Raw genomic sequence first — 13,159 nt, forward strand, 5'->3', positions numbered from 1 at the left:
CCACAACACATCCATGTCACCAAAATTACTCTCAACCTTCATCTCTTGAGCTAGCAGTTGAGGATTACCTTCAATGGTCTAAAGAATCCTTAGAAAGCCGATGCCAAGTAATTGAAAGGCAAGGACAACTCTTGGAAAAACACAAACAATCATGGAAAGAAATCCTCTTCAAGAAGATGGATGGGCATTTGGAGCAAAGAAGGAGAAACTTAGGAGTGCCAAGTATTGAGGATAAAGAACAATCTGTGAGTGAAGAAGTGGAAGAGCAAGATAAAGAGAGTCCATCCTCAATTGAAACAGAGAATTGCATAGAAGAAGGGCTCATTGAACCTCCAATTCAAAAGGCTTTTGATGAAGATAAAGCTCCAACAACCACACAACCACCATGTCTTGATATCCAAGGAGTGAAGGCAACCAACAAGAGCACCGAGAAGAGGATTGTGACCAAGATACCAGTGACAACATTCAAGAAACGGTCAACTATAAACAATCCTACCCCTGATCCAGCAAGCAAGCTCAAACAAGCAACTAACAAGAGGAAGCTTGCTGAGGAGAGACCAAGACAGGGGACAATAGCTGAATCTTCTCCCCCTTGAGGTCATTCCTCTTAACAAACTGGAAGAAGAGGAAGAAAGTGAATAACAACATGTCAAGCTAAATGACACTAAAAGAGCGCTTGTTGGGAGGCAACCCAATCGTAGGTAACATCTCATTTCTTTGCTTTGTTTATTTTCTCTGTCTGCTTTGTTTAAATTTCAATAAATTGGCATATGGTTACATTCTAAGTTTGGTGTTGCCCAGCAATAATCTATTTCAATCTCTATGAATGATTGCATCAAAAATGAAAGTGTCACACTAAGATTCTACGTTTGGTGTGCCACTTATTTTCTGTGCAAACAAATCCAGCAACACCACTTGTCTGCATAGTCATAATGCCTTTGCAGTGTTATTTTTCTTTTGGTTTGATATTTTTTTCTATTTTCTTTAGTCATTTCTTTGTTTTTAATGCTTTCATTCATTTTGCTCCTTGACTATTTTTTGTTAAATACTTCACCAAGAAATCCTTACTCAGGACAGATTCTTGGCTTTGTGATTATATTTAACATACAACAGTTTTATTTGCTTAGTTTTATTTCAACTAAATTGACATAGGATTGTATTCTAAATTTGGTGTTTCTATGCAACAAAATTTGCTTCCAATCTTTACTGGATACTTGCATCAATTTCAAGTGAAGTGTCACACTAAGTTTGGTGTGCCACTTATCTTTAATGCCATGTATCATACACACCCCACTTGTTTTTGCAATCACAATGTCTCTAATTTTCCTGTGCCTTCATTGTTATTTTTCATTTTGCTTGCTTAAACACATGTGCTACTAACATTTTATTGTGTAAGACACTCATGATCCATCATAGACCCCATCACCATTGTTCTAATTGTTGCTTGAGAATGAGCAAACGCTCTAAGTTGGTACGGGAAGGGAAAGAATGGGAGGAAATGACAACAATAGTGAAGATGAACTACAAGGTTGTAAAGTTCTTTTTCCTCTTATTTGCTTCCAGTACTTTAAAGAGCATGATTGTCTTTTCTCTGAATGCATATGTGGTATGAATAAGCATAAATTGAATTTTGATTTGTAACATCTTGCTATGACATTATGAATACCAACTTGAATTCTGTGAGTTCAAAAGCAATAAAGTATCATGATCATAAACAAACAAAGAAGTAAAAAAGAACTTAGCATGTGCATACAAGTATTGGAAGGCTAGTATGATTAATTATTGCTCAATTGCATAAATTTTATTTAATTGAAGTTTTCATCTAGGACATTTTGTGAAATATTTGAAAATCATGAAAACCTTGAAGAAACAATTGCAAATTAAGGCAAGAAAAGAAAAAGGGAAAGAATGAGAAAGCTGAAGGCTCTGAGTACCAATGACAATTAAGTTGTTAAGTACTTGTGGTGTTTATGTATCAAGCAAAAAGCTTGAAAACAAAACACTTAGAGTCAAGGCTAGGCTCAAGTGCAAATGACTCCCTCAAAGCTCAAGGCTCTGAGCATCAATGATTAGAGAGTCAAGAAAAGAAACAAATGAGCTTAAAGAAGTCCTCTAATTAAATGCTTGTGGTGTTTGTATATCAAGTGGTAATACTTGAAAACAAAGCATTTAGAGTCGTAGCTTTGTTATCAACTCATGGGACAAAGCACCCAAAAGGAGAAGCTAATAAGAGAATGTAAAAGCTTGTTTCAAGGAAGAAATATAATGAAAAGATTTCATAAATTGAGCTAGATAGAAACATCAATCATTTACATTTCTTTTGTGATTATGGCATGCATAGAAAACTAGCCAACCATGAACATTGAGTTGCTATTCTTCTTACCTTGGATTGTCAATCTCTATTGCATGATTCTTTTCTTGCTTGGGGACAAGCAAGGTTTAAGTTTGGTGTTGTGATGACATGTCATCATGTCATGTTTTTCTATGCTTTTTCATACAAGAAATTGATGATTAGTGCTTAAATATTGAATGCTTTTGTGCTTAAATGGTATATTTCTTTGATCTTTTGATTTTATAAACTTTATAGGAAATAATAGAAGAAGAAGCAATAAAAAGAACTAAAAGAAGAATCATACTCCCAAGGTGGCAAAAGAGTTGGAAACAAAATCAAGGAGGAGCAAAGAGGATTTGCAATCCAGACCTTTTTACACTCCAACATAAATAACTCGAGCTACAAAACTCCAAATGAGGTGATTTTAGTGTCATTGGAAAGTAGGAATCTAGAAATTTCCAAGCATATATGGCACTTCATGGTAGACACTAAATCTGAGGGAGAAAACTTACCCCAAAAGTGCAAAGATGAACATAGTATCAACCTGCAGTAAGGCCAGCTGACCTCTCCACCTTCCAAGGAGGATAACTTGAGCTGTAGAGCTTTGAATGATGCGCTCTAAACTGAATTGGAAAGTAGACATCCAGAGCTTTTCAACGATATATAATAGTATGGGGTGAACAATAAGTTTGGACCTCAGAAGCTGGCACTAACTTTGGCCTCCAATCAGCACTCATTTGCCAAGTGAGCGCCACGCTCACTAATTGAGCGTTTTCGGCCTTCAAAACAGCATGACCATGCCTTCTTCAAGGGACCATAACTTGAGATACAGATGTCCAATGGATGCGCTTCTAGTTGCGTTGGAAAGCTGACATTCAGAGCTTTCCAACGATATATAACAATCTATATTTGGCATGAAATTAAAGCACAAGTGATAGGCATCTTTAAGGCCCAAAAACCACGCTCAATAACCAAACAAGGCTAGCGTTCACTTTGGAAGTGAGTGTGGCACTCACTTTTCTACTTTTTTTGTGACTTGCAAGCCTTGGGGAGGAAGTTCGTGCCATCTGTACACTAAAGTAGTGCTCAAAATTTGAGCGTAGCGCTCACTAATGCAGCGCCCAGTGAAGAAACAAAGCCCTCAATGAAGGTAGTGCTCAAATATTGAGCGTAGCGTTCATAAAGCAAGCACTAAAGGAGGAGCGCTCAACCAAGGAAGCACCAAATGCACACTAAAGGAGCCCTCACTCAAGGAGCGTAGCATTCAAAAAGCGAGCGCCAGCCAAGAAAGGCACGCACCAAATTGGCGCACCAAAGGGAATGAACGGGGCATTCACTTTCCCAACTGAACGCTCCACGGGAGCATCACCAAGCCAACCCTGACCCACTTATTCAAGGCCAAATGCAAATCAACCCATTTCATTGAAGCCCCAAAGAAATCAAAGCCCATTGACATGACTCAAAGGCACAAAAAACAATTAGAATAGGAATTTCCTTTTGATTGTAATTTGTTTTCAATTTCAATTTTATTTTTTATTTTGTAAAGCCTATATAAAGGCATCAATTTCATTAGAGAGGCTGGCTCTGCTAGAGAGCAATAGGAATAGGAGTAGGAGTAGAATAGAAGACTCTCTTTGATACACTTTTCTTTTCTGCACTTTCTACATCTCAGTAGTGAAATCAATTCAGTTTATGCAATTTCCATTTCTCTGCTACAATTTCCTCTTCGGCTACAATTTCCTTTTCTGTAAATTTTATATTTCTGTTCATGTTCATCAGTCTGGTTTAATTTTTCTGCAATTCAAATTTCCTGTTACTTGATTCTGAGATTCTGATTTACTGCTTTGCTTAATTTCCCTGTACCGGATCCCCTTTACATTTGATGCAGATTACTTTTCTTGCTCTTTAAGCTTCAGCTAATTTACATTTGCTGCAATTTACATTTCTTGCTCTTTAAGTTTCTGTCACATTTACATTCTGCAATTTTACAATTCCTGCAATTTATGTTCTGTTTCTTTAATTTCATCCAATTCACTACTGTTAGCTTGACTAAACTAATCACCTCACTAAAGTTGCTTGATCCATCAATCCCTGTGGGATCGACCTCACTCTTGTGAGTTATTACTACTTGATGCGACCCGGTACACTTGCCGGTGAGTTTGTGGAAATCTAATTTTCACCCATCAAGTACCCACCTAATCCTATATATCATCCCATATTCATAACAAAACAATCCTAACTACCCATTTATCCTTTTCTCATTCACACTCACTCATGCATTCTCTTTCCAATTCAATCACATATGCCTCCTTTATTTTCATTTTTATTTTCTTTTCCTTTTTTTTTAAATAAACATAGTATGTACAACAAAAAATTTTTTTTCTTTTAGAATTAAAAAGAGATGCATATGTTTTAAGTGATAGATGCATGAGTGATTACCCATTTTTCTAAATTTTCTCAATGAACACCCAAAGCAAACTAACTACCAATGATTCTCACAAATTCTCCCCACACTTGAATAACACACACACTCAAACCCAAGCTAATCAAAGATACAATTCAAGGACATTAATAGTTTTTCACTTAGGGAAAAAGATGTGCTTAATATTAGAACAAAAGGGGAATTATCAAGGCTCAAAAGTGGTTTACAAAGGTAGACGTAAGGGTTGGCCATATGGGTTAAGTGAGTTTAATCAAAAAATGGCCCCAATCATACTAAATGCATTCAAAACAACAAATATAGGACATAAAAATTAAAGCAAATCTAAGATTACAATCATAAAAGGAGTTTATAACACACAAGAACAAAAATTGTGATTGAAAATATGCAACCACACAGTTTAAGCTCACACTTGGTATTTGTTCAAGCTCTTTTCTATCTTCCATAAAAAGATACTTCAAGCAATTTCAAAAATATGTTTTCAAATCTAATCAATGGAATGCCCAAAAAGAGATTTCTTGAAAAATTCTTTGTTGTTTTACCAAACTTATTCAATCTAACATACAACATGCAAGTATTTACTATCACATAACTATAAGCATTAAAGAAATATATACAAACAAACCAAACAAAATGCAAACAAAAACAAAAATTGCAAAATTTGAAGAAAAAGGACAAAAAGAGTATTGCAAAGTGTCTAAGAAAAGGAATTTTACCCCCCTTGAAGTTGGTGATCCTCCCCCACACTTAAATAATGCACGGTCCTCCGTGCATACACATGATCTGGGGGATGAAGTACTGTGAGGCTCCACCTTCAGCTGGTGGGCTTCGGTTGCTATATAAACAAATAAACAACAATTGAAGAGAAGTAAGTTGTATGTGGGGTGATGAAAGGCAATGTGTGTGTTCCAAATGCGCGCACAATTTAAAACACAACATATTGGTCAGTTAAAAATAGAAACCACACAATCAAAATAAATAGCATGATCCTCAATTAAGTAGCCTAGGTTACAAGTGATGGAAAACAAGAGTTAAATGCACAAACAAACCTAGATAGCTACAGTTAAAGTGAATTGAGTGTATAAGACATTGGTTATTGAAGTTGTGCAAGTGAAAGCGTAAGGTGAATAGGAAATGGCACAATCAACAATAACCAATTCCATGATGAGAAGAGACTACTTAGTCATCCTTAGGAATAAGAAAATAATCACATGTATAAGGTGCCTGTTACAAAAAGTGACAAGTCTTGATAAGAATCAAGTCAAGTCAACTCAAAAAAATGCAAGGCATTAACAAGGAACAATACCTTGTTATGTGATTATATTCACTTAAGAACCATGATGACTAAGTAGCTCAACTCAATTCACTAAAGTAAAAGTGTACAATGCAATATGCCAAACAAGGATAAAGTCTAATGCATATGGTAGCTACAACATATGAATCAAACTCACAATTCAATTAGGCAATTAAACAAAGCTTTAATACTTAGTGCACATATCCATCAACAATGAAATCAAAATTCAAACAAGAAGCAACCCAAATCAACATCAATCAAACACTTGCAATTTATTTAATCAAGAACAATTGAACTAAAACTAATATAATTGCTAAAGTAGAAATAAAATGCAAACAAAACAAAGCAAAGTAAGTAGAGAAGAGGGTAAAAGTAAGAGAAAATAGTGGTGGAAGGAAGAAGAAGAGGAGAAGTAGAGAGGAGAGAAGAAAAGAAGTAAAGTGTGAGAAAATAGGGGTGTGCGCACGCACAGGGTAGTGTGCATACGCACACCAGGATGAAAATGGGGTAATGCGCGCGCACAGCAGGGTGTGGGCGCTTGGAACAGGATGAACATAAGGGCCTGTGCGCGTGCACAAAGGTGTATGCGGGCGCACAGAAGGGGAAAAGAGGGGCTGTACCCACGCACAAGAGGTGCGTGTGCTGCGAGCAGAGGGGGTTCCTAGGGTTGTGCGTGCGCACGCGGATGTGCGCACGCATAGGTAGTTTTTTTTTAAGAAGGGATCATGTGTGCACACGCACACAGGTCCGTGCGCATGCACAGGAGCATAAGGGGGCAGGGGTTCATGCACACAGGCTGTGCCAACGCTTCCACCAGAAGGGAAGCAAGTTGGTGTGCGGGCGCACAAGCTTGTGCTTGTGCGCCCGCACAAAGAGTGCGAAAAAGGGCATGTGTGCGTACGCACAGGGACGTGCGCACGAACAGGTGAAAGAAAACAGGGGAATGCATGCGCACGAGACGTGCTGGCGCTGCGAACAGAGGGCATAAGCCTTGCGTGCGTACGCACATCTGGGCGCGTACGCATAGAAAGTGAATTTTCGTTGCTGTGTGCGTGCGCACAAGGGTGTGTGCACACACATGCCCTGTTTTTCCCAAAATTTTTCTTCAAAATTCTAAGGCACCAAACCTTAGTTCAACCAAAAGTCAACACCAAAACATGCAAGAACCCATAAATTCGTGATCCAAGCCAAAATTAACATAACTAACTCAAAATTAAACTAATTCTAAGCTAACCAAGCATAATAACAAGCAAATAGGTCAAAATATATACAAAAAGAGAAATGTAGGAACAATGTTACCAAGCACTTTTATTTAATGTCTTTAAGTTAGACAATTGGGAGAGCCCTTACTCTGATGGCTTGTGCTTGACTTCTCCACCAATGGCTTGAATGTCCAATGTCCTCCGGGATCCCAATCCTAACAAAAGACAACCAAAAAGTAAGCTATTTACATATTAACATATTTACAATAGCCATAATATCACACCATTGCAACTCCACGGCAACGGCGCCAAATTTGATAATGAGAATTTTTCGTTTATCTAGAATTTCAAAATATAAAATTCCATCGTTGAAAGTATAGTCCAAACCAACAATTAATTCCCAAATCAAATGTTTTAAATTCAAATTATAATAACCGAGATCGAGAGTAATTCAACCTCGGGTCGTCTTCCCTAGGAGTTGCAATTATGTGTCATGTCATTGGCTATGAGAGAGAGCATGGGGATTGGGAATGAAAGCAAGAGAGCAAGCAATGTAAATAGCAAGGAATTGAAACAAGCATGCAAGGAATTGAAAAGAAAGCAATTAAAGGACTCTTGTCAAGAAGTGGGTAATCTAGGTTTCCTATCCTAGTTGTGGACCACAAACATGGCAATTGTGTGGAAACAATCCTAACTAGTCAATCCTCCTTGAGAATTAGTCAAAGGTGTAATTGATCTCAATCCATAAGTCCTAGTCAACTCACCAATTACGTAGTGAAAGACTAGCGTCAATGGAAACGAAACCAATTAACCATTCTCACACAATGCGGAATGGACATCCACAACTCAATTCCCCCAAACATCCAATTTCTCAACCAAGAGTGTGAAAATTAAACATGCAAGAATTTAAATATCAAAGAAATAAAAGTTAAAGCAATTAAATGCATGGAAAAAAATGGCAAGAAAGTAACTTAACATGCAAGAAAGTAAATGAAAGCAAGTAAAAGTCAAAGCAATAAAACTTCAAATGCAAGAAACCTCTTAGCAAGTAATTGAGAGCTAAGGCTACTGAAGAACGAATGATTGACGGTTTAGAATTCAGAATAAATTCCCGTTGCAAGTATAGTTTCTAAACCAAGCAATCATCCTTTCTTACAAACGTTTTGGTTGTCACAAGTAACAAACCCAATAAAATTTATAAACCGAAGTATTCAAATCTCGGGTCGTCTTCTCAAGGAATTGCAGGGAGGTGTTCTTATTATTAGTTATGGAAAACAGTGTTTTTGGGTTTTGAAAGGTTTGAACAAGGAAAATAAGTTGCAGGAATTAATAAATTAATATCTAATAAAACTCTTGGCAAGGTATGAAAATTCGAAAGTCCTATCCTAGTTATTCTTATGAGAATTGAGTTTAATCCCACTTAGTTAACCTTTACGAAAGCAAGGGAAAGTCAAGTGGACTAATTAGTTAGATCCCCAAGTCCTAGCCAACTCCTAAGGAAAGACTAGAGTTAGTGGAATTCAATTCAATTAGCTAAAATAACAATTAAAAATCACGATAAGTTTGATAACTCAAGAGCCTCCAGTTAATCAATTAAAGCCAAGAATATAAAAAGCTAAATAAGAATCATAAATCTGAAATACCTCAATTTATATCAAATAAAGAAAATCCTAACATGAATGGTTCATAAGCCAATCTGGCAACGTAAGTAATTAAGTAAAAGCATTAAAGTATCTGAAAGTAAAAGAGAAATATAAAGTAAAAGGAATATTGAACCTGAGAGGAAGTTGAAATAATAAGTTGAAATAATAAGAAATCCTAATTCCTTTAAGAGGAATCCTAATCCTAAAACCTAAGAGAGAGGAGAGAATATCTCTCTCTAAAAACTACATCTAAACTATGAAAAGTGAATAATCGGAAGGCCTCCTATGAATGGATGCATTCCCCCACTTTATAACCTCTAATATGTGTTTTCTGGTCTTGAATCTGGGCCAAAAGGGCTTCAGAAATCGCTGGGGGCATTTTCTACAGTTTCTGGTGCGTGGCGTCTGTCACGCGTCCGCGTGGGTCATGCGGTCGCGTCATCTGGGAGTTTTCCTTATCATGCGTTCACTTCGCTCACGCATACGCGTCATTTGCGTTCTGCTCAAGGCACGCGTCTGCGTCAGTCACACGTCTGCGTCGCTGCCTTTTTGCGCTGGGCACGCGGCCGCTTCGTCCATGCATTCGCGTCGCTGCCCTTTTCTTCAAAACTCCATTTTTTGTGCTTTCCTTCCCTTTTTGTATGATTCCTTTCCATCATTTAAGTCATTTCTGCCCTGTAAAGCCTGAAATCACTCAACACACAAATCACGACATCGAATGGTAATAAAGGATGATTAATTTTAATATTTCTAAAGCATAGGAAACATGTTTTTCACATATATCACATAATAAGGAAGGGAAAGTAAAACCATGCAAATTACCTGAATAAGTGGGTGAAGGATTGAATAAATCACTTAAATTGAGCACAAAATACATCATAAAATATGGGTTTATCAACCTCCCCACACTTAAACAATAGCATGTCCTCATGCTAAATCCAAGATAAAGAATAAAGTAAGGTTAAAGTGGTGGAATCTCATGCAATGCATTCTATTCTAAATGCAAACTACCTAAATGAGTCATGCAATTCTGGTTATTATTCACTTGTATATAAAACTTACATGTAGTTAAATTAATTCATATCCTCAAGGAATCATATATGCATAGCCAAACCTTAGATAATGTTAAAGAACTTTTACAATTGAGATGGGTAAAAATATTTCACAAACTTGCAAGACAGTTAACAATTAAGCAGAGATATATGGTGATGAGCTATTGAACCCTCACTGGATTTTGTATTTACTCTCTAGTCACTCAGTGTTTATTGGGTCACTCACTCTATTCTCTTTCTATTCTTGCTTTCTAAAATTTTGTTCTTCATCTAACCAATCAACAAATATGGAATACAGACATACAAAAATCATGAGGTCTTTTTCAAGGTTGTAACGGGGCCAAGGTGAAGGTAAGGGTTTATGTATAAGGCTAAGTGAGCTAATAAGTGAATCCTTGATTAGTCTAAGATCTCACCTAGCATACATACTTTATATAGTTTTAAAGTTCCTCTATCTATTGACCCAAAATTTTCCCATTTTGTATTGCAAACTCATTCTTTAATTTTAATTTTTGAAATTTTGTCCCATGTGCATTGACTCTTTTTATTTTGCATTTGGGAAATTTTTGTATCCCCTTATTTAAATACTGAAAGTATTATTAATTTTTTTTTATCAATGCACATGGTAATTTAATTGTTTTGATTTCACATGAGCGTGCTTCCCAATTTTTGTTTTTTTTTTGAAACAACTTTATTCTTTTTTTAAATTCCTACTTTGTTTCTATCATCCCATGTTCCTATAAAATTTCCCACTCTGAAATTGTACACAATATCTATCTTAAGCTAACCAAGGATTCAACTTGGGATTTTTATTTTGTTTTTCTGCTTAAGGCTAGTAATGTGGTTATAGAACAAAAGGGGATTAAAAAGCTCAAGGGGGCTAACAAGGGTGATGTAAAAGGTAGGCTAATTTGGGATAAGTGAGGGAAAATTCAAATTATGGCCTCAATCATCTCTTGGTATATATCTATATTCTATATTGGACATATAGATTAAAACAAAGTAAAGAACATCAGAATGAAAAAGAAGGGCAAAACACACAGGAATGAAATTTATGGTTTGAATGTAACCATACAATTAAGCTCAAAACTCACAGGTTGTGTGTTCTCTAGCTCAAAAATCATATATCAGTTATACATGTCATGCAAGTAGAATTCAAGGGTTTCCATTATTCTCAATGTAAATATTAGGGTGGCTTTTAAAATCTTAGTGTTCCTCCTTGATGAAATGTTGTTAACTAACTAACATGTAATGCTATATATACAAGGTGTGTGGATTGTTTTAAATTACTAAAGCCTCTAGTTTACTTCCTTTTATTTTCAATTGAACTAAACTATTATATGCTAAAGGGGTAAACTATACTAATTAATCCACATATTCTATAACTAATAAGTTTAGAATTGCAAACTAAACTAAATGTCTAAGGTATAAACTAAAGTGAAAAATGCGAAAATAAAGTAAAAATATAGCAAAAGAACAATGTGCAAATACTAAAAAATAAAAATAAAAATAAAGATAAAGATAAAAAAACAGAAAAATAAACAAAATAAGATAAAAAGAGTCTGTAGTGGTTCACCAAAAAGATACGCCAGGGATGGCAACCTCCCCACACTTAAAATATAGCATCGTCCTCGATGCTCATGCAAGCTGGGTGTGAAGAAGTGTCATCACCGGAAGGATGGGCTGCTGGAGTCTCTGTGGTGGCCAGAAGGTCTGCAGACTGGATAAGTGTAGGAGGATCTGTCTACTGCAGTGGAGGCGCTGACTGTAGAGGGATCTCTGGGTCTGCGGTCTGAATCTGGTGTGCCTCCTCATGCTGTGGTACAGCCTGCTCTGGTCCTGCCTGCTCAGCCTGGGTAGGTGCCTCCTCCTCATGCTCGTCTGCATCCTCCTCAGATGGCTCTGATGGTGTGTCAGGCTTGGAGGGGATGTCGCCGCCGGATTGGATCATCAACTTGAGGTGCTCATAGTGTCGCTTATTGCGACGCTCAAATCTCTCATATCGCCGCCAGTTGCAGCGCTCCATCTGGTCCAGCTGCTGAAATGAGCGATGCACGAGGTGGTAAATGGGCTCTGAGGCAGGTGGAGGTGCAGTGGTGGTAGCTGGTGCAGCAGTGGATGAAGAAGGGGCATCTGAAGGAGTGGCGGTCTCATCAGAAGCGGTGAGGAATGGGTGTCTGTGACCTAAAGCCTGAAACTTCCTGCTGTGAGGGATAATCTTCTTACAGTCCGCAGCAGGTGGCTTCTCATCAGCAAGCTCCCAAGGCACGTCAGCTCGACGGCCGAGCTGGGTGACCAGATAAGGGAAAAGGAGAGTGCCTCTGACATGGACCCTGGCCATATAGTACCGGATGAAACGTGGAAGGTACAGGTCCTTACCCTCCATCACACACCAGATGAGGGTAATCATAGTAGCGGGCAGCTCTATCTCATGAGTGCTCGGCATCACATAGTTGCTCAGAATCTGGTGCCAGAGCCGAGCCTCATCATTCAGATAAATCAACTTGATTCCCTTAGACATCACTGTGTTCTTTCCCATGACCCATGGGACAGTAGGATCAAGGGCTATTCTCTGCTTGACAGCATCCCAGTCAAATCTCATAAAGCGCATGTCCTCTTCAGCCTTTTGGTAACCGTCAGGCTGATCTGATTTAGGCTAAAGGTGGAAGATGTCCTCAATGGCTTCCTTAGTGACCAAAATCTGTTTCCTCTGAGGTGCACTGCATCCAGGGAAGTCTTGAAATAGTTGCAGTAAAACTCTCTGACCCAGGAAGCATTGACCTCTGTCAAGTTTCTCTCCAAGAAGAACCAGCCTCTCTGTTTTATCTGTTCGGAGGTGTACTGCTGTAGTTCTTCTGGAATTTTTAGAGTTCTCCGCAGGTACGGGTTCCTGGAGGTGGCAAATACTGGATACTTCAGCTCACAGTATCTGTTTGCAAATTTAATTGGATCATTGGCAGTGAGGAGCTGGTCAGCCTTCTCCTGCGGAGTAAAGTGCTTTTCCCGCCAGGAGTCGTCATGCATAATGTCGAGGATGGACATAGAGGATTCGCCTCTTTTCCGTTTGCCAGTGGTTGCTTTGCCTTTTCCTTTGCGCTGAGGGTCAGACATCCTGAAAAGCAGAAATTCCAGGATATAATTGAAGAACAAAAGCAGGAAAACAAGTAGGCAAATAAAATAATAACAATATAAGCAC

The sequence above is a fragment of the Arachis ipaensis genome, chromosome B05 (assembly GCF_000816755.2).
Source record: "Arachis ipaensis cultivar K30076 chromosome B05, Araip1.1, whole genome shotgun sequence".
NCBI classification, from domain to species: Eukaryota; Viridiplantae; Streptophyta; class Magnoliopsida; order Fabales; family Fabaceae; genus Arachis; species Arachis ipaensis.